Source organism: Copadichromis virginalis, linkage group LG7, assembly GCF_057382275.1.
Source record: "Copadichromis virginalis isolate Kocher_CV1m ecotype Utaka linkage group LG7, C_Virginalis_male_GT1.1, whole genome shotgun sequence".
Taxonomy (NCBI): domain Eukaryota; kingdom Metazoa; phylum Chordata; class Actinopteri; order Cichliformes; family Cichlidae; genus Copadichromis; species Copadichromis virginalis.
In genome coordinates, this window is record NC_140624.1 from 30,255,082 (window position 1) to 30,276,034 (window position 20,953).

Sequence of the window (20,953 nt, forward strand, 5' to 3'; positions counted from 1 at the left end):
AAGCTGAACACTTTCTATGCTCGCTTCGAGGCTGCAGCTAAGGTCTCCAACAATGCTAGTGTTAGCGGTGCTAACGGCTGCGGACAGGAAGATACTGCCAGCACCGGAAACGTGCTCGTCATCTCCGAGCATGAAGTAAGGAGAGCCTTCAAGAGAGTGAACACCAGGAAAGCAGCAGGACCAGACGGCATCCCAGGTCGTATCCTCAGAGACTGCGCATACCAGCTAGCTCCTGTGTTCACTGAGATATTCAACATCTCTTTATCTCAGTCGGTGATCCCCACATGCTTCAAAGAGTCCATCATTGTTCCTGTCCCGAAGAAACCCCACCCTGCTTCTCTCAATGACTATCGCCCTGTAGCCCTCACCTCAGTAGTGATGAAGTGCTTTGAACGCCTGGTCAGAGACTTCATCATTTCTTCACTACCAGACACACTGGACCCACTACAGTTCGCTTACCGTCCAAATCGTTCCACAGACGATGCCATCTCTCATCTCCTCCACACATCACTCACTCACTTGGACACTAGAAGGGGGAATTATGTTAAAATGCTCTTCATAGACTACAGCTCTGCATTTAATACCATAATTCCCTCCACACTCACCACCAAGCTGGAGCATCTGGGACTCAGCTCATCTATGTGTCAGTGGATCTCCAACTTCCTAACTGGCAGACCACAGGCAGTAAGGATGGGCGGACATGTCTCAGCCTCCACCACTCTCAGCACTGGAGCCCCCCAGGGGTGTGTTCTGAGCCCCCTGCTGTACTCTTTGTACACATATGACTGTGTGGCCACTACCAGCTCCATCACCATCATCAAGTTTGCTGACGACACCGTCGTGGTGGGCCTGATCTCTGATAACAACGAGACGGCCTACCTGAAGGAGATTAGGAATCTGGAGAACTGGTGCCAGAGGAACAACCTCCTTCTAAACGTCAGTAAGACAAAGGAGCTGATAGTGGACTTCAGCACTAAGCAGGAGAGGAACTACCAGACCCCCGTCATCAACGAGTGCCCAGTGGAGAGAGTGGACAGCTTCAAATACCTCGGAGTTCACATCACGCAGGACCTGTCATGGTCCTGTCACATCAACACCGTGGTGAAAAAGGCCCGACAGCGTCTCTACCACCTCAGACGCTTGAGAGACTTCCAACTGCCCTCCAAGGTGCTCAGGAACTTTTACTCGTGCACCATAGAGAGCATCCTGGCGGGAAACATCTTAACCTGGTTCGGGAACAGCACCATGCAGGACAGACGAGCTCTACAGAGGGTTGTGCGGTCAGCTGAGCGCACCATCCGCTCCGAGCTCCCTGACCTGCACTCAATCTACAGCAGGCGGTGCTGGACCAAGGCCAGGAAGATCGTGAAGGACCTCAGCCATCCCAACAACAGACTGTTCTCTCTGTTGAGGTCAGGAAAGCGATTCCGCTCCCTGAAGACCAACACAGAGAGACTGAGGAGGAGCTTCTTCCCGCAGGCGATACGGTCTCTCAATCACACCACCTCACAGTACTGACCCACACATATGGTTCTTACACACACACTGGACTTTCTGGACTTTGTTTTTGCACAACACTGGTCACTATATTCTTCATTTCCGGTTAATACTTGTACAGCTGCTGTTATTGTGTATATATTTATTTAGATTTAGATTTCTTCATACATTCTTATATAGTTCTATATTGTGTATTGTGTATTTTGTTGTACAGTTATTTTATTTTCAACTTTAATTTATATATTTTATCTTATTCTTCCCAGTTAAATTTACCCTTCATTCTAATTTGTGTTGTACAGTTATTTCATTTTTAACCTTAATTTATATTTTATTCCTTCCTAGTTAAATTTACCCTTTTTAATTTTTCATATTTATTTCCTATCTTATTCATAGCCTTTTCCTTTTTTGTTTTCTTTAGGTCACGAGCAGTTGTCCAAGCATTTCACTACATATCGTACTGTGTATGACTGTGTACGTGACAAATAAAATTTGAATTTGAATTTGAATTTGAATTTCAAATTTCAGCAATCTCTGTGATTAAGTCCTGTTCAGAGTCTTCACTTGTGTTTGTGGTATGCAGGGGAACACGGGACATACAGTCAGCTATAACATTTTGGCTTCCTGGACGGTACTCTAAGTCATACTGGAAACACATCAGTCTGGCTGACCAACGTGCTATCCTCATGCCAGCTCTGTTCATCCCCTTAGTACTTAACAGGGTGGTGAGGGCCTGGTGATCAGTTCTCAGAGTAAATCTCCGTCCCCATATGTACGTCCTACATCTTTCAACGGCCCATACGCAGGCGAGGGCTTCTTTTTCAATTGTTGAATATTTCCTCTCGGCTGGGGACAGGGTGTGGGAGCCAAAAGCAACAGCACGTTCCTCATTGTTTGAGTTGATCTGGGTCAGAACAGCTCCAAGACCATAATCTGACGCATCAGTGGTGATGAACGTTGGGAGATTTGGGTTGAAGATTGCCAGTGCTGGGCTTTTTAGTAGCATTTCCTTCAGTTTGTTGAAGCTTTCATTTGCTGTATCAGTCCATTGAAGTTCAGCAGTCTGACTTGTCCGAAGTAACTCACGGAGTGGTTCAACCACAGTTGCATAGTTTGCTAGGAATTTGCTGAACCACGAAGTCAAGCCTAAGAAGGAACGAAGAGCAGCCATGTCCTGTGGTGCAGGGGCTTTGGCAATGGCAGTCAGGTGGTCTGGGCTGGGGCTCAGGCCATCCTTGGAAATGACGTGTCCCAAGAACAGAATAGATGTCTGTCCAAATGAACTTTTGTTGAAGTTGATCTGCAGACCGACATCCTTCAGGCGTTGGAGGACAGCCTGTAACCGTTCATCATGCTCTTCTCTGGAATGTCCATACACTATTATGTCATCCAAGTAGTTCTGTACTCCTGTCTGGTCTTTTAGGACTGTTTGCGTCATCTTTTGGAAGGCAGAAGGGGCTGAAGCAAGTCCAAATGGAACTCGGGTAAACCGGAAGAGTCCTTCATGGGTTATGAATGCTGTGAGGCTTCGGCTATCAGGGTGAAGAGGCAGTTGGTGATAAGCTGAACTTAAATCAATCTGGCTAAAATGTGTAGCCCCAGCCAGCTGTGCGAACAAATCCTCCATGTGAGGAAGAGGGTAACAGTCCATGATCACACTCTTGTTAGGTTCACGCAGATCCACACAAAGTCTTAAGTCTCCCTTACTTTTTCTTCCAACCACCAGAGGACTCACCCATTCAGCTGCATCCACTGGTTCGATGATGCCTGCTTGGAGTAGACGTTTCAATTCAGCTGACACCTCCTCACGTATGCTGAGTGGTAGACGCCGCAGTTTTTGACGAACTGGCTGTACTGTCTTGTTCACTTGAACTTTGTGGATAAACCCTTTAACAGCTCCGAGATGATGGGAAGAAGAGGAATCAATGTTATTCACCATGCATGTTTGTTTACTGGCTGGTGCTCCTCTTGCAGGATCCTCTCCTTTGTTGATGACTTTTCCAGCAATGATATCAATGTTAAGTGCTTTAATTAAGTCCAACCCCAGCAACGGTGATCCATCTTTAACTATGAAGAATGATCCTGGCACTTTTCTGTCATTGTTTGCAACCCTCACTGAAGCCTGTAGGCAGCCAATGACAGGCAAGTCACCTTTTGCATAAGTGACAAGCTTAACTTTCGGTTCAGTCAAAGCGCAGGGTGCAAAATGTTCTTTGTAGATGGCTTCTGGGAGGATAGATACTGAAGCTCCTGTATCCACAATTAACTCCAGAACCTGAGAGTTTCCCTGTGGTGTTTCAATGTTCATTTTGCATGTAATCTTATCACATGCTGCAGTCATCAGTTTGTGATCATCGACACATAAAACTGTGAACTCAGGAACAACTACTTCCCTGACCACTGCTACAGCTGATTTACAAACTCTGGCGAAGTGCCCTTTTTTGTTGCATTTATCACATTTTACTGTTGCTGCTGGACAGTTTTTATCATTAGCCAGGTGTTTCTCGGATCCACATCTGAAACAATGATGCTGTTGCTCTTTATCACTTGCCTTTTTGTGCCATTCTTTAGATGTAGGTCCCCGAGCTTGAGCCGGTCGCGCTCCTCTTTTTCCCCGAAGACGTGCGTCCTTCACCTCCACAGCTTGTACTGCCGCAGTCTGGGCCGTGGGTGCAGCAGAGAGGAGTGTAGCATTCTTGACCGCAGCCTCCACCTGACATGCAATAGTAACTGCCTTGTCCAATGTAAGGTCCTCCTCCAGCAGCAATTTTTCTTTAACAACACTGAGATTAGCATTAGCAACAAGTTGATCCCGAATCATTTTACCCTCCATTATTCCAAAACCACATGGCACAGCTAACGCTCTGAGGGTGGCAACATACTGGGTCACCGTTTCATCAGCCCGCTGAACTCGCTGTCTGAATGTGTGCCTGCATGCCACTACATTCACTTTAGGGACAAAGTGGTTTTCAAGCGCAGTCATGGCTTCAGCAAACGTTGTACCTTGATTCGGCAGTGTGTAGAACAGTCGTTGTCCCTCTGGTCCCAAGCAATGTAATAAGATGGCTCGTCGTCTCGCCTCCGGCCATGCATCTCCCGTAGCATTTATCACTAGCATGTAGTTCTCAAAGAATTTGCGCCACGTCATAAACGGTATTGGCGGCTCACCCGCATGTTGCAAAAAGGGCGGTGGGCTCGGCACTGAAGCGCTCATCTTCGTCGCCAATTTGTTGGGTGTGTAATCAGGCAGCGGAGGCGACGTCTGGGTTCAACACTTTATTTTAGGCTTTACAGCGGAGCTCCATCTTGTTCTCGCTCTCTACTTTCTTCTTCTCCTCTTTCTCTTACCCAGCCTCATTAGCGACACCCCTGGTCTGACAGGGTAACAGCATGTACTAATTTTCTTCCCTTATTATAGAACCTTGTAACACAACACACTGAATCCAGCAAATGTGCCTATTTTAGCTTGAATCAGTCAGTTAATAACAGCCCTGTAACAATGAGCCACTGGTATTGAGTAAATTATGTAGAAAAGATCATTTTCTTTCTTGTGAGAGCGTTGCAGCCATGCATTCTCTATGATAAAGCCGGGCAAAGGTCATCAGATTAATGAGAAGGGCAGAAGGAGAAGTGCTCTGTTATTAGTGGTGAAAAGTTCAGAGTTTAAAGTGAAGAGAGAATTTGTGAATGACAGGAAGTGTGTAAAAGTGATCTGATTATTTCAAAGCAGCTCTTGTTTTGTCTGATAATGCAAAAACTTTTAAAGATAAGATAAGATAAGATAAGATAACCTTTATTAGTCCCACATGTGGGAAATTTGTTTTGTCACAGCAGGAGTGGACAGTGCAAAAGTTATGAGGCAAAAATTAGAATACAATAAGAATAAATACAGTACACAACTGTACAGAATAGAATAAAATAAAATACTATATACAGTAGAATAAAATAAAATAAATATACAATAAGATAAAAATAGAATACAAATACTATATACAACTGAGTAAAAATACAACGATGACAGAAAGGATTATTGCACTTAGTATTATTGCATATGTATGGATGTGTGTGCTTGATCAGTTAAAGTCTTTATTATGGAGTCTGACAGCAGTGGGGAGGAAAGACCTGCGAAATCTCTCCGTCCCACACCGTGGGTGCCGCAGTCTCCCACTAAAGGAGCTGCTCAGTGCTGTCACAGTCTGCTGCATGGGGTGGGAGATGTTGTCCAACAGGGATGACAGCTTAGCCGCCGTTCTCCTGTCACTCACCACCTCCACTGGGTCCAGAGGGCATCCTAGAACAGAGTGCAGAGTAACATCAGCTGAGTCTCTCCCAAAGATGGTAAAGAAAAAAAGATTAATGTAACTGTAATCCCTATAGACATGGTTACTAGTATTTTCTTGTTTTTTACCTTGTATTATTATTTCCGACACCCCTTGAACACACTTTGATTTTCCGTAGTTCAGTAAATGCAACAAAAGCACGTTGCTGCATTAAGCTAGGCAAAATGGAGCAAGACACCCAAGAGCAATTAACAAGCTACACAGTGAGTCTTTCGGTATAAAATAAGTGTTATAAAGTATTTTTTACAGTCTCTAACTTAAAGTTATGTACTTTTCAGAGGCCTTTATGTGTTTTACTCTCGACCAAAACCAGGCAGAGCGTGTGTTTGTTTCTTGGGAACTCCGGTGAGTTACTAAAAATGATAAGTTAGCAGGAAAATCTATGCTAATTTTACATGTGGTAACAACTGCAACAGTGAAAATTCTGTATTGTCTAAAAAAAAAACAAAGCTAAAGCCAGTCGGAGTACTTGAATTGTGTGTGAAATGGAGTGTCGTATTTTATTTTATTGTCTATTTGATTGGGCATCTTCACAAATGCGCAAAACTAATGCAGGATGCACTTTTCTTTTAGCCATAAATGTTGTCCAGTGTTTTTTTCTGCACTTTGTCATTTCAGTTATGGGTTGATTCATGTAAATACGTTATGTAAAACTACTTACGTTACAAACATTTCATGATGTGATTACATATGCCTTAAAAAGGGGTATATAAATACAATTGATTGTAATGCTGTAAAGCAATACAAACCCTACTATACTAAGCAGGTGTTACATAACTAAAACATGATTTCAACAGCACTGCTCAAGAAAGGAACATTTCACACTGACAGCCTAATAAGTACCAGGGAGACTTTCATTTTCCTTCTGTCAATAAAGACAATGTCGATTTGCCTTTATCGCCGTCTGTTTCTGTGTGTCCTCATGAACTGCTTTTTGGTTACTTTTTGCAAGTTTGATGATTCAAGTTCACCAGTTTGTATTTTTTACCCTTTTGGAGATTTGGATTTTACATTCACTTTTTATTGGTTTTTATTTTATTCAGTTTTGTTTTGTTTTTTTTAAACCATTTGTGTTGCATGTTTGACACTTAATAACTGTGTGTGCTTGTGTTGTATGTTCATGTATTTCCTCCCTAGCGTTGGTCCTAAAACCAGGATTGATCCCACGTCACTGCGTTGTTAGTCAGTTTTCCTCATGGCTGAAGCCTTGGACAGGTCACATCAACACCGTGGTGAAAAAGGCCCGTCAGCGTCTCTACCACCTCAGACGCTTGAGAGACTTCCGACTGCCCTCCAAGGTGCTCAGGAACCACATCAGTGAGTTCATCCAAATCAGAAATGCTGTCTTGGAACAAGGACCAGTCAATGCGATCAATACACCCCTGAAGGGCAACACAACTGTCTTTTGTCCAGACATTAGTCCACTTGACACAGGCCATCTCCCTCCTAATCACAGATCTGTAAGCAGGGAGGAGGTGAATAACATTGTGATCCGAAGAACCTGGTGCAGGTCTGGCCACAGACTTATATGCCCCCTTAATTGGTCCATAACACAAATCCAGCGTTTTGTTATGCCTTGTAGGACAAGTGACATATTGAAAGAAATTGTTCAGTGATTTCTTAAGATTACAATTGTTAAAATCACGAAGAATAAAATTAGGAGCATCCGGAGAGTAGGGATGGGTACCGGTATCCGGTGCCATTATGGCATAAACGGTAGTAACCAGACTGATTTATGATTTCTCAGCTTTATTTCGGTGCTTTTTTTCCCCCCCTGAGATGTGATACACTTGAGATTCTAGCCAATCATTTTATGTTTCCAAGGATAGTAGGTGGGCCCAGGCTAAAATGACCAAAGAAAAAGTGGGAAACAGCTGAACATGAGAGGTTTTTGGACAAAGTTTGTGTTTTTTCCATTGTTTAAGCACTGCTTCCAGCCAAGAGTGATACCATTTCTTCACACAAAAACTCAGTAATCCTGTGGTAGAAAAACATTAAATTGTGTGTCATACTGTAAATCACATGATCAAACACATGATTAACCCTCTGTTGTAGAAAAGAAATGTAAATGTTAGCGCTGCGCAGGTGTATACCGGCTCATCATCCACATCGGCACCAATGACATCCCCAAACAGCAATCTGAGCTGCTGAAGTTGGACTTCCTCGAACTCTTCAGCCTCCTTGGTCAGTTGCAGGTGAGTGCTTTTATCTCTGGGCCCACCCCCACCTGTGGCAGAGGGATAGGCCGTTTCAGCCGGCTGCTCAGCCTTAACACCTGGCTTTCCTCTGCCTGTATCTCCCACGGCGTGGGTTTTATTAACAACTTTGATGCCTTCTGGGAGAGGAGGCATCTTTTTGGGGCAGACGGGCTCCACCTCAACGCCTGGGGACGCCGTTTGCTGTCTGCCAATTTGGCATTTGGCGTACAGCACTCCCGCACATCGCCACTGTCTGCCACTGACTGATGTTCCCCTGGTCCCAGCTCCTATATTTGTTCCACTTTTAACAGTAATACACAAAACTCTGGACTAGGACCTTTCTCTCCCACAGTCAACACAATACCCGTCATAATCACAAACAGAGAGCAACAGAATTATCATAAATCCAGTAACTCCAAAAACATTAATAACCTCCGGCCTCTTCAAAAATATCAACATCCATTCAACTCTATTGTCAATAATCCACCAGTCTCAATCAGTATGGCACTTTTAAATGTACGCTCTCTGTCGAACAAGTCTTTTATTATTAATGATTTAATTTTAGATAATAAACTTGACTGTTTATTTTTAACTGAAACATGGCTGGGCTCGGATGCACCAGTTGTTCTCACTGAGGCCTCCCCACCAAATTTTAATTTCTCTTTTTCTATTAGAAGTGGTAAGAGAGGTGGTGGGACTGCATCTTTAGCCAACAACACACTCACCACCAAACAAATTTTATTTGATCATTTTACCACTTTTGAATTCCACGCTATTGTTTTCAGCAGCCCTCCAGTTTTATCTGTCACAATTTATAGACCACCCAAAGACAGCGTTGCTTTTATCAAGGAATTCTCAGAATTTTTAACAAACATACATTCAAAATATAATATGATAATTTTAACCGGTGATTTTAACCTGCACATAGATAATCCTTCTGACCCTGCAACAAAAGAATTCTTAAACATTCTTCACTGTTTGGATTTTACCCAGCACGTCACACAGCCGACTCACAACAGAGGACACACTCTGGACCTGGTCATCACCCATGGGCTGTCCACCAGCGTGTCCTCTGTTGTTGACTTGGCTGTCTCTGACCACTATTGTGTGGTTTTTTTTTTCTTTTGCCTGTCCCGTTTGGCTCTTTTGCCATCAGAATTGTTGTCTAAAGGCAAAGAAAGATGCCCAACGGATTTACTTTACCAAACTGACCATCCCAGCCTTGCCGTAATGGTCCATTTGATTCACCTTTTATTGTTTATTTTATTTTCACTTACTGAATACGGGACAGACTTGACTGGGGGAAAGAAGGGGAGAAAGAAAGAGGGAAAGAGAAACAGCTGAGAAGAGGGACGGGGGAGAAGGGCAAAAGACAAAAACCAACAGAACGGGCAGAGAAAAAAAAATGCATCACCTGGATCACCTGCTGAGAAAGAAAAAAGAAAGCAAGCAGAAGAGAACAAGAGTAATAGAATAAACAACATCACAATGATATATGGGAATATGACAGTAAATACTAAATGTTAAACATTATTGTGCAGCACATAAGATCAACCGAACACAGTGTGCTTTGAGGTAGGAGCCAAAAAGGGTGTAGTTTGTGGGTGTGATCACCCGTGTGTACACCTGTGAGCATGGACGCGCTTGTTTTTTGTTTTTTTAAAAGGTTCCTTCATGTAATAATCTGCTAGAGGGTGTGGGGGGGCCACAGCCCCGTCCTCCAGGGCGTGAAGCAGGTGTGTTTTTTAACATCACCGGTTTTATTCAGCGGGAGACCTCGGTGCGAACTGTGAGGAGGCGCTATCTAACCTCTGAAGTGGCTGCAAATTTTACCAGGGTTTTAGTCAAATGCCCCCCTGTGATTTTACCTGCACCCTGCGATTTGATTTTTAGTTATTTTAACAGCAAACTGAAGAAAAGCCTTGACTCCGTTGCTCCACTCACCACCAAAAAGATTAACGTAAAACACGTATCACCCTGGAGAAACGAAGAAGTCAAAAAACTCAAAAGAAATTGCAGGGCAGCAGAAAGGAGGTGGAGGAAAAATAAAAATACTATCAACCATCAAATATTTTCCGAGCAACTTAAAATGTACAATAATACATTAAGGAAGTCAAGAAATTCATACTTCGCCAAAATAATCAGTAATAACAAAAATAATCCCAAGCTCCTCTTTTCCACCATAGATCATTTATTTAACCCTGATTTTAAAAGCTCCAAAAGAACCCCACAGACTCGCTCTGTGAGCAGTTTGCAGACCACTTCAGGGGAAAAATCAGCGCCATCAGATCTGATATTTTATCTAATCGCGATATGATTGTAAACACATCTGAGGGCTCGATTATACCTGAGGAGACACTGGACAGCTTTGTCCTGGTTAATGCTGAGAACTTTCAGAAGGTTTTCTCCACAGTGAGACCCACCACATGTCTTTTAGATCCAATCCCTTCTTCACTCTTTAAAACACTTTATGGATTTTTTGAGGCTGAGCTTTTATACATGATGAATTGCTCTCTTCAGTTGGATGTCTTCCCTGCTGCCTTTAAAACGGCGGTGGTGAGGCCCCTTCTGAAGAAGAGCAATTTGGATTGTAATGATTTTAATAACTACAGACCTGTATCCAACTTACCATTTTTAAATAAAGTCTTAGAAAAACTTGTTTTTACTCAGATTACTGATTTTCTCAATGATAGACAGATCCTGGAGATATTCCAGTCTGGATTTAGGGTGAACCACAGCACAGAGACGGCTCTCCTAAAGGTTTTAAATGATCTTAGATGTAACTGGGACGCCCAAAAGCTCTCAGTCCTGGTGCTACTGGATCTAAGCGCAGCCTTTGATACAGTAGACCACGCTATTCTTTTAAACAGACTAAAACACATGGTGGGCCTCTCTGGTGCTGTACACAACTGGTTCACTTCCTATCTCTCTGACAGAACTTTTATGGTGAGTATGGATACATGCTCCTCTAAGATCCATAAGATGACATGTGGTGTGCCTCAAGGGTCGGTTCTAGGCCCTGTACTTTTTAATTTGTATATGTTGCCTCTCGGCAGTGTCATCAGGAGGCATGGAGTGAACTTCCACAGTTACGCTGATGACACGCAGCTGTACATCTCCGTGTCTCCTGATGACACCAGACCAATGGATGCCCTTTTTAACTGTATCTTGGATATAAGATCTTTGATGGCAGAAAACTTTTTACAGCTTAACCAGGACAAAACTGAAGTTTTAATTGTCGGTCCTGAGGCTCAGAGAGAGAAACTCTTGTCTAAATTAGAGGCATTTTCACTATGTCCTTCGCTACAAGTGAAAAACCTGGGTGTTATTTTTGACTCTGAGCTTGGTTTTATCCCACATGTTAAACATGTAACCAAAATTGGATTTTATCATCTAAAAAATATAGTCAGAGTCCGCCCTATTCTCTCTCGGGCCAAGACGGAGATGTTGATGCATGCTTTTATTACCAGTCGCATTGATTACTGTAATGCCCTGCTCTCTGGTCTTCCTAAGAAGAATATTTCAACTTTACAACTCTTGCAAAACTCGGCAGCTCGTGTGCTGACGAAGACCAGAGGGCGGGCCCACATTACACCGGTTTTAGAATCGCTGCACTGGCTCCCCGTGTGTTTCAGGATCGATTTTAAAGTTCTTTTATTGGTTTTTAAATGTCTTAATGGTCTTGGGCCTTCTTATCTCTCAGATCTGCTTTTATCATACAAACCCTCGCGGACCCTGAGGTCCTCTGGTACTGGCCTTTTGATTGTCCCTAAAGTCAGGACACATACTCACGGAGAGGCAGCTTTTCAGTGGTATGGTCCTCATCTGTGGAACAGCCTGCCGGAGGAGCTCAGGGCCGCAGAGAACGTACATGTTTTTAAGAACAGGCTCAAGACCCACCTTTTTAATTTAGCTTTTACTTAGCGTTTATTTATTTTTTATGCTTATTTATTCTATCCTGTTATTCTATTATTAATTTAGGATTTACCTAATATTTTTTTGATTTTATTCTTATTCATTTTTTAATCTTCTTACTCTATTTATATTTATATTTATATTGTATCCTGTTCTTATTTATTTTATCATTTTACCCTGTATATATCGTATTGCGTCATATCTCCAGTGTTTCCTCGGAGGGCGCTCTCTGCACCGGGGCTGTTATTGACCGTGGCTGCTGGGTCTCTGGGGTCCTCTCAGCCTGGTTGGGGGGCTCCTTGGCCTCCCTCCTGCTGTGTGCCCAGCCCGGAGGCTGCGGTCTGTGACCGGCTCCCGGTGCAGATGGCTCTCTGTTATAATGTTTCCTCACTTGGCTCATGCGAGCCCAGCCCAATTTTTACTCTTTAAGTGTGCGCGTGTGTGTATGTGTGTGTGTGTGGGGGTGGGGGGATATATGTGTATTGAGAGTGTGGGGAGTGAGTTGGAGGGTGGGGTGGGCTGCTTTTAACTATGTAAAGCACTTTGTGCTACATTTTTTCTGTATGAAAAGTGCTTTATAAATAAAGATTGATTGATTGATTGATTGATTGATTGATTGATTGATTGATTGATTGATTGATTGATTGATATACACTCTTTCTCAAAGTGACTTCTGTGAGCAACACAAGGTAATGAATAACACACTGCTGGTAAATTCACAAAGACACAGAAAGTGGCAATTAAAAGGTTAAGTCAGCACAGCCCAAAAGCTCATGCATCCTGTTGCTGTCATCTTTCTGCTCCTGTAAAAAGAAACATACACTCAACAAAAATATAAACGCAACACCTTTGTTACTGCTCCCATTCCCCATGGGATGGACGTAGAGACCTAAAATTCATTCCAGATACACAATATAACCATCCCTCCCAAACAGTGGTCACAAATCAGTCCAAATGTGTGGTAGTGGGCACATCTGCTATATTGAGATAATCCATCCCACCTCACAGGTGTGCCACATCAGGATGCTGATCTGACATCATGAGTAGTGCACAGGTATACCTCAGACTGCCCACAACAAAAGGCCACCCTGGAATGTGCAGTTTTGTCTCACAGCAAAATGCCACAGATGCCACAAGCAATGAGGGAGCGTGCAATTGGCATGCTGACAGCAGGAATGTCAACCAGATCTGTCGCCCGTGCATTGAATGTTCATTTCTCAACCATAAGCCGTCTCCACAGGCGTTTCAGAGAATATGGCAGCACATCCAACCGGCCTCACAACCGCAGACCTCGTGTAACCACACCAGCCCAGGACCTCCACATCCAGCAGGTTCACCTCCAAGATCGTCTGAGACCAGCCACCCAGACAGCTGCTGGAACAATTGGTTTGCACAACCAAACAATTTCTACACAAACTGTCAGAAACCGTCTCAGGGACGCTCAACTGCATGCCCGTCGTCCTCATCGGGGTCTTGACCTGACTCCAGCTCGTCGCCGTAACAGACTTGTGTGGGCAAATGCTCACATTCGATGGCGTCTGGCACGTTGGAGAGGTGTGCGCTTCACGGATGAATCATGGTTCACATTGTTCAGGGCAGATGGCAGCTGAGAATGTCCCAGTTCTTGCATGGCCAGCATACTCACCGGACATGTCACCCATTGAGCAGGTTCGGGATGTGCTTGACCGGCGTATACGACAGCGTGTACCAGTTCCCACGAATATCCAACAACCTCGCACAGCCATTGAAGTGGAGTGGACCAACATTCCACAGGCCACAACTGACAATCTGATAGACTCCATGCGACGATGTGTTGCACTGCATGAGGCAAATGGTGGTCACACCAGATACTGACCGGTTCTGGGTCCCCAGACCTCCAATAGCGCAAAAAACTGCACATTCCAGGGTGGCCTTTTGTTGTGGGCAGTCTGAGGTACACCTGTGCACTACTCATGATGTCAGATCAGCATCCTGATGTGGCACACCTGTGAGGTGGGATGGATTATCTCAATATAGCAGATGTGCCCACTACCACACATTTGGACTGATTTGTGACCACTGTTTGGGAGGGATGGTTATATTGTGTATCTGGAATGAATTTTAGGTCTCTACGTCCATCCCATGGGGAATGGGAGCAGTAACAAAGGTGTTGCGTTTATATTTTTGTTGAGTGTACATACATACATCCACCCTTTTGTCACTGGGTGGAGGTGCAATCTTGCATACTGGAGTCAAGTCAGTCAAGCTTTTGTCTCTCCAGTCAGCTTTTACCAATCAGTCAGTCAGTTCCCCATTTTTTAATTTTCACTCATTCATTTACTCATTGATTCTTTCTTTTGCTGATAGTGGAAATTATTGTCACATTTCGTTTCCAACCTCAGCAAAACGACAACATTTTGAAAAGAAAAAGAAGAATTTTAGACTGGATTACCTCGCTGTATCCTTATAGAAAAAGGGACTCGCTTCCTAATTGTCCCAAATAAATGACTTTCTCCTGAGCCCATTCTAATTTTGGAGAAACTCACTTTGCAACCGTTCGCAACAACATGTTGTGTAGTTCTTCCTATTGAAACATTTAGATCTGCTTAGATGACAAAGAATATTGAACAAAACTTTCAGTGCACTGTGAAAGTAACAAAATAAAAAGAATAAAAGAAAAGAAAGGAAAGGAAAGGCCTTGTTAAATCATGACACGTGTTCTTCATTTCAGGGGGATAAATCATACCAAACCTAATTGGCAGGCTCAACTTTGTAACATGAGACAAATCATCAGCCAGTTTAATCTCAAACATTCATCCAATCAGCCACACCACACACAACATACAGCATAACCCTGTTGTCTCATCACATAATAAGTTTCTTCTCATGCAGTGTTGGTCAAGTTACTTGAAAAATCAGTAACTAATTACCAATTACTTCCCCAAAAAAGTAATCCCGTTACTTTACTGATTACTTATTTTCAAAAGTAATTAATTACACCTGAATAGGTGATAAAGCGATAGCTCTTTCAGCCCAATTCTACTTTTTCTGCAATCCATCATACAAAATGTAATCAAATGGAAAAGTCTCTTTTTAAAACTTGTTTTATTAGTTTTAATCTTTTAACTTTATGCATCAAGCAAAAATTTAATTATATGCACCATTCTCTGACTGGAAGAAATTTGTTTAACATTTAAACCTATTTTCTGCACGTTCCAGCACATAAAATAAAATATTTTTTGTGATTACACTCACTCTTTCAAATAGATGCAAGTAAAACACAGCAGAAAATAAATAAAGTCAAAGACTCAGCAGTCCTGTTGCTCTATTTTCACCTGTAAAGCAGGACTACGGTAGGCGGAGGTTTACCCTGGTGCAGGTGTGCCGCAGCGGTCAGTTGAAGAATCCGCGAGTTTCTCTGTGAGTTTCCCATTACGTCGTAGCGCACTCGGTGCTTGCTTGGAAGTTTAGGGGTTTTTCGCTGTAAAAAGAAGTTTTCTTCCCACACATAACGGACGCTAATGTTTTTGTCACTTTTTATGGAATCAAACTTAAAGTAAGGTCAGTACTTCCACGCTTTAAACGCTGCACGCTCATACTCTCTCTTGCACTCGATATAGGATCCATTGTTGATCTGCACACAGCTGTTGTCACAAAAGTCACACTCGCTTAGGTCACTGTCATGAGACATTCTCACAAAAAAAAATCACGGTTTTAGTAACGCAGTAACGCAGCGTTCCTACAGGAAAGTAACTGTAATCTAATTACCGTTTTTGCAATAGTAATCCCTTACTTTACTCATTACTGTAAAAAAGTAATCAGATTACAGTAACGCGTTACAAGTAACGCGTTACTTGTAACAAGTAACGTGTTACTGCCCATCTCTGTTCTCATGTAACCAAATGTGTGCCATGTTAAAACTTATTCACCCACCAGAAACTCAACAATCATGCAAAACTCCTCATCAGCATTCTGTTTTCTCCCTATGATGCAATCATCTGTCCTCCTATAATATTTAATCCACTAGTCTACGTATCACTTCCATCTTACTGAGTGACTTGGACAAGATGACAAACAGAATCTCATACTTAAGATGCTGTCTGGTCTTCATGAGTGTCATTGTATGTGTATATGCATGTAGGGTTAGTATGGTTAATGCATTTTCTGCTTGTGTGTGATTTATATACCTTTCTCATTTTGTGGTCCAAACTCCTTCACAATTTTCCCACTTAAATCAGTTTCCTTTTTTCCCAGGATTGCTAACCCAAATTTTGATTTCCCACACTAAACGACAGCCTTCCTCTGTGTTCTCACCTGCTCCTCTCACTCTTTGCAGTCCAATGGCAAACAGTTCTCTTCAGCTTTGTCCTGTGTCATCCTCACTGTCTCATCTTGCCATTCCACTCCAAAAGTGGCCAATGTCACTCAGACAGTCTCCTCAAAAGTCATCTTCACACACAGTGAAGTTGCAGCTTGCTGGAAACGCATCTCCATCCATCCATGATGATGGGGTTTTCTTACTCTCTGATGCCGTTTGTACACACTGCTGCTGGACCTCTCTCAGGACTCTGTTGTTGTCTCTTGGGCTGCTATGAATTGTAGATGTGCTGTGCTTCTGGAACTGCACTCCTTGTCTTCAGGCAGAGGTTAGCTTCCATGGAGCTTGTTTTTTCAGGGTGAGGAACACATGGGAGTTAAGCTGTAAACACCACTCAGCCAAAAGCTCTGCCTCAGTGTTTCCTAATGATGTGAAACCTATAACTTTCTTCCAACTGCTGCATGTGGAAAATTGATCCAGGTCTGCTTTTCACCTGAAAGTGACAAACTAAGACATTTTCATTGTTCTCCTCACTGCTTAAACAACACACATCTCTCTCTCTCTGGTTTTTTTTTGGAACTCTCCTTTCTTAAAAACAGAAAGTGGCATTACAGTTGTTTCAGGCTGAGAAACACCAAACACTTGCCATGTTATCATTCATATTTCGTCCACACAACTATTTTTTTCTTTTTTGTGTCCACTGGGCAGGTGACCTGCAGAATCATGTCTTCCCCAGTTCGAGACCACTTCACTCACATACTTTCACACCTCTCTGTAACTCACACACACCATGACGTCAGACACAATCACCTGCTTTTCGACAAAACAAAAACATGATGCTGATGTTACAAAAGTCTCACACACATGAATCAGGATGCAGAAAAGCTGTTGCCCATATGGGGTGCCAGGAAGAAACTAAACTCATGGATAGCTGCATGCTTGAGATGTCATAGCTCTGTTTCCCTCCCCTCTGATAAGGTCAACCAGCTCCTGCTCTGAACATGTGTAGCTTGCTCATCAGCTTAAAAGCGACTGCATACAAAATGACAATCAGACTCACTCACGCAGACCACGTCTGGCCCGCACACGCACACAAAATAGACACATATGAGCTGTCACCACTTTCAAGTACAAAGTTGTTATGAAGTCTGTCACAATCCCCCCTTTTTTCCCCTTTATTTATTTATCCTTCTTATTTCATTGTACTGTATATTGTTACTCTTATTTGCCTTGTATGTCTACTGTACAAACTGAACTGGAATGACTGACTGTTTGCTTTATAATTTCAAATAAAGTTTGGGGAAAAAAAGAAAAAAAAAAGAGTGACTGACTCCAGGTGAATATCGCCAACAACAATAAAAATAAGGTGTAGAAGATCTCCATCTCGGCAAAAACCTCATAAAAAGTTAAAACCACAGTTAGGAACAGAATTAAAACAAAGTTAAAAACAAAAAGAAAACGCCAGTAAACACCTGCTGCAGGTCGCCACAAGAGCAGCACCCCCTTCTGGAGGACTAATATTTCACTGAAAAATATCTGATATGCATATCAACATAATTATGGATGATTATAAAAAACACACACATTATAAAGAAAATACATCAAAAGACAGATTGTATTATATTTATGTATCAAATATGACAAAATGCAGATTTTACAGAAGTAAAATTATCTCTAGTTTAACCCTTTAAGACCTACCCCAAGTCCACCAGAGCTTATATTATATTTTTACATGCTGTAGTGCCATTTTTGGGAGCATTTCAAGTTGCTATACATCAATACAACTGTTATAGCCCAAATTTTCATAATATGCATGCATTAAGGGCATAGTAATTACATAAATTGCAAAAAGTGCAATAAACTACAAAAAAATTTTTAAATCGTTTTTGTTTTTTTAACATATATTTCTAGTTAGAGAAATTTAAGAGGCTTATCCCTCTAAACTGCAAATACAAAAAAGTTGCACAAAATAGTTTCCCACCATAGGAAATTTATTTTAAGTGTCTTCATAGTTTTATTTTTGAAATACACCAATTTTTATATACTGCAGGAAAAACGAAAACAAATATTACAGTGCAAATTTGCAAAAGAGCAGCATGTGCATCACAATAAACTATTTCCAGCAGTGCAATATGAGTCCTAAGCATCCCAGAAACGATACAGAAAGTCATAAAGTCAAACACAACTTTTAAAAACACCAGTATAGGCTCATCAGGCCCTGATGGTAAAAGACTACATTTTCGCGAAAATGACGTCACTTCCGGTTTCCGGCAGGTCATGGCGGACATGCGATAGTTCGTGGTGATGTCTATTCCAACCTAAGAAGTGTTACGAACAACTGATTGGCTCGGCAAAGCGTGTTTCTGGAATATTATGTTTTTGTTGCTGCAAGTGCTTTTTATGCAGTTTTTGCAAAGCTATATGTGGAAGGAAACTGTGACCTAGGACAAGCTGATGGCATAAGATGTAAGTACAACTCCTCCGGTTTCATATGCAAAAAAAATTATTGCACTAGCTTATGTGGTTGCAGTTCTACAGGGATTTAAAAGTAGTTGCGCAAAACGGAGCATGCCGCTCTGACCGGTTTTAAAGGGTTAAACATTTAATTAGCGTTCTGCCTGCACAGAATGGATAGTCAAACAAATTGAATAATCATAAATACGTATCCCTAGCCCCATTTTATATTTATTACTTTATTTTTGTATTATCATTATTTTATAATTATAGCACTATAATATATAATAAAGGAAGGATTCTGGATCAGCACCATGATGCAAACTTGTGGCCATAGTATATACAGTATAGATTTTTTAAATTTATTACTAATGATATAACGTTGGTGAGAGTTTTTAAGTGTGGATAATTAAATAATACATTAATCCAATAGCAAATTTCACCTTGCTCTCAGATGGACAGCAAGTGGAGAGCAGAGATGGACAGTAACGCGTTACTTGTAACGCGTTACTGTAATCTGATTACTTTTTTCAAGTAACGAGTAAAGTAAGGGATTACTATTTCAAAATCGGTAATTAGATTACCGTTACTTTCCCGTAGGAACACTGCGTTACTGCGTTACTAAAACCGTGATTTTTTTGCGAGAATGTCTCATGACAGTGACCTAAGCAAGTGCGACGTTCATGACAAAAGCTGTGTGCAGATCAACAATGGATCATATATGAAGTGTGGGAGAGAGTATGAGCGTGCAGCGTTTAAAGCATGGACGTACTGACCTTACTTTGAGTTTGATTCCATAAAAAGTGACAAAAACATTAGTGTCCGTTGTGCGTGGGAAGAAAACTTCTTTTTACAGCGAAAAACCCCCTAAACTTCCAAGCAAGCACCGAGTGCGCTATGACGTAATGGGAAACTCACAGAGCTGCCATATCCTTCCACTGACCGCTGCGGCACACCTGCACCAGGGTAAACCTCCGCCTACCCCACTCCTGCTTTACAGGTGAAAATAGAGCAACAGGACCACTAGTCTTTGACTTTATTTATTTTCTGCTGTGTTTTACTTGCATCTATTTGAAAGAGTGAGTGTAAACACAAAAAATATTTTATTTTATGTGCTGGAATGTGCAGAAAATAGGTTTAAATGTTAAACTAATTTCTTCCAGTCAGAGAATGTTGCATATAATTAAAGTTTTGCTTGATGCATAAAGTTAAAAGATTAAAACTGATAAAACAAGTTTAAAAAAAAGGGACTTTTCCATTTGATTACATTTTGTATGATGGATTATGCAGAAAAAGTAGAATTGGGCTGAAAGATCTATCGCTTTATCACCTCTTCAGGTTGTAAATCGTGTTTTTAAAAAGTAACTAAGTAACTAAGTAATTAATTACTTTTGAAAATAAGTAATCAGTAAAGTAACGGGATTACTTTTTGGGGGAAGTAATCAGTAATTAGTTACTGATTACTTTTTTCAAGTAACTTGACCAACACTGGTGGAGAGTGATAAATGAGATGAGGAGATGGAAGGAGGAAGAGCGGCACAGAGTGAGTCACAGACAGAGCCTAGTTTATTTCCCACAGTTGTTTCAATCACTTGCTTTATGATTCCAAGCGCTGTCACCAATCTTTGCATTTTATTATCATCTAATAACACTTGTTTAATCAGCTACCATTTCTCCTATGGACTTTTTGATGTCTACAGTTTCAGATCAACACAAACCTGCCCTCCAGCACAATCAGCAGCAGGAGCAGCAGTAACCCCTCAACAGCATCATTGTAATATATAGGTAAAATATAAGCTATGTTTGCTTTGCGTAGTCCCCACCTGATGACAGTGATATAGTATGATGCAATTCCATATTAGATTCTTGATGAATGTGGGTTGTTGTTATTCAGCCTGGTTCTATGTGCCCCTTTTTTTTAAAAACTTTGAGCACCTGCCCTTTCAAACATCTCTGCACAGCCCTGCTGAACTTGTGTTTTGACCGGACTTCGGGCTCACAGATAGGAGGATGGAGGACAAAACAGATGGTGTAGAAATAAGACCATGCTCTGTCCAAACATGCTTTCGAGCTCCTTGGAGGTCCTCCTCTGCTGGCTGAACTTGTTCCTGGCCTTCCTCCAGGGGCTCAAACACAGAGTTTACAGTCAGTCAGCTGGCTGTTCTACTGTTTGTTGACCTGGAGACACATCACAGCACAGCAATCAGGCTTTCTACGGCAATTCTATCCTATCCTCAAATGAAAAAGGAGCAGCT